We start from the raw sequence: 2,560 nt of genomic DNA on the forward strand, positions 1-2,560 counted from the left end.
ATCCTTCCATGAAAGATTTGGGTGATTTCTCCATGAGGGATTATAGGTGTTTCCATAGGGTTCACTCATGTAATTCACCTCTGCTATTGCAGGGTTCTCAGGATCATAAGCTTCTTCTTCAGAAGATGCCTCTTGAGTACTGTTGGATGCAGCTTGCATTCCATTCAGACTCTGAGAAATCATATTGACTTGCTGAGTCAATATTTTATTCAGAGCCAATATGGCACTCAGAGTATCAATTTCAAGAACTCCCTTCTTCTGAGGCGTCCCATTACTCACATGATTCCTTTCAGAAGTGTACATGAACTGGTTATTAGCAACCATGTCAATGAGTTCTTGATCTTCTACAGGCGTTTTCTTTAGGTGAATGGATCCACCTGCAGAAGTATCCAATGACATCTTAGCTAATTCATACAGACCATCATAGAATATATCCAGGATGGTCCATTCTGAAAGCATGTCAGAAGGACACTTTTTGGTCAGTTGCTTATATCTCTCCCAAGCTTCATAGAGGGATTCACCTTCTTTCTGTCTGAAGGTTTGAACATCCACTCTAAGCTTACTCAGCTTTTGAGGAGGAAAGAACTTGGCTAAGAAAGCCGTGACCAGCTTATCCCAAGAGTTCAGGCTATCTTTGGGTTGAGAGTCCAACCACACTCTAGCTCTGTCTCTTATAGCAAACGGGAAAAGCATAAGCTTGTAGACCTCGTGGTCAACCCAATTGGTCTTAACAGTATCACAGATTTGCAAGAACTCAGTTAAGAACTGAAAAGGATCTTCAGATGGAAGTCCATGAAACTTGCAGTTCTGTTGCATTAGAGAAACTAATTGAGGTTTCAGCTCAAAGTTGTTTGCTCCAATGGCAGGGATAGAGATGCTTCTTCCATGTAAATTGGAATTAGGTGCAGTAAAGTTACCAAGCATCCTCCTTGCATTATTATTATTTTCGGCTGCCATCTCCTCTTCTTGTTCGAAAATTCCTGTAAGGTTGTCTCTCAATTGTTGTATTTTAACTTCTCTAAGTTTCTTTTTCAGAGTCCTTTCAGGTTCAGGATCTGCTTCAACAAGAATGTTCTTGTCCTTGCTCCTGCTCATATGACAAAGAAGGGAATAACAAAGAAAATATGGAATCCTCTATGTCACAGTATAGAGATTCCTTTGTGTGAGTAGAAGAAGAAAAGAATGTAATGTAAAGAAGAGAAGAGGGAAAACTCGAACACAGAGAGGGAGGTGGTGTTCGAATTTTTGGATGGAAGAGAAGTGTTAGTAGATGAATAAATAAATAGAAGGAGATGAGAGAGAGAATTTAGAAATTTAATTAAAATAAAAATTAAAATTGAAAGTTAGAATTCGAAAATTAAAGTTGAAATTAAATTAAAATTAAAACAATTAGTTAATTAAAAGGGAATTTTGAAAAAGGAGAGAGGGAATTTTCGAAAATAAGAGAGAGAGAGGATTAGTTAGGTAGTTTTGAAAAAGATATGATTGAAAAAAAAAGATAAGATTGATTGAAAAAGTTTTGAAATTTGTTTTTGAAAAAGATATGATTGAAATTTAAAAAGATATGATTGAAACAAAAAGATAAGAATTGAAAATCAATTTTTTTAAAAAGATAAGAACTTAGAAAAGATTTTGAAATTGAATTTGAAAAAGATATGATTGAAATTTTAATTTGAAAAAGACTTGAAAACAAAATTAAAAAGATTTGATTTTGAAAACTAAAGTTGATTACTTGACTAACAAGAAACTAAAAAGATATGATTCTAGAGTTTAAAGATTGAATCTTTCTTAATAAGCAAGTAACAACTTGAAATTTTTCAATCAATCATATTAAATGTTAGTAAATATTTTGAAAATTAAGAAATAAAATAAGAAAAAGATTTTGAAAATCAAATTTAAAAAGTTTTCGAAAATATGAAGGTAAAATGAAAAAGATTTGATTTTTGAAAAAGATTTTGAAAAGATAAGATTTTTAAATTGAAAATTTGATTTGATTCATAAGAAACAATTAAATTTAAAAACTTTTTGACTAAATCAAATCATATTTTCGAAAATTTTGAGTAAAAGAAGGAAAAGATATTTTTTTTTTATTTTTGAATTTTTAATGATGAGAGAGAAAAACATGAAAAAGACTCATAACATAAAAATTATGAATCAAAACATACAATGCATGCAAGAACACTATGAATGTCAAGATGAACACCAAGAACACTTTGAAGATCAAGATGAACATCAAGACTTATTTTTGAAAATTTTTAATGAAAGAAAAACATGCAAGACACCAAACTTAGAAATTTTCAAAATTTAGAAACTAACAAATTAAAAATGCATATGAAAAACAAGAAAAGACACAAAACAAGAAAATATGAAGATCAAACAAGAAGACTTACCAAGAACAACTTGAAGATCATGAAAAACACTATGAATGCATGAATTTTCGAAAAATGCATAAATTTTTAGAAAAAAAATTGCAATTGACACCAAACTTAAAAATTGACTCTAGACTTAAACAAGAAACAAAAAATATTTTTGATTTTATGATTTTAGTAATTTTTTTGAA

At 30.5% G+C, this 2,560-nt stretch overlaps 1 non-coding gene across 1 annotated transcript; it reads left to right on the forward strand.

Moving 5' to 3' along the window:
* Positions 1-453: 453 nt before the first annotated feature.
* LOC148553473 (small nucleolar RNA R71) lies at positions 454-561 on the forward strand. Its single transcript, XR_015893369.1, has one exon. It is a non-coding gene; the product is annotated as a small nucleolar RNA R71 (small nucleolar RNA).
* The last annotated feature ends 1,999 nt before the right edge of the window (positions 562-2,560 follow it).

The sequence above is a fragment of the Arachis ipaensis genome, chromosome B7 (genome assembly GCF_059453495.1).
Source record: "Arachis ipaensis isolate K30076 ecotype BB chromosome B7, ASM5945349v1, whole genome shotgun sequence".
Taxonomy (NCBI): domain Eukaryota; kingdom Viridiplantae; phylum Streptophyta; class Magnoliopsida; order Fabales; family Fabaceae; genus Arachis; species Arachis ipaensis.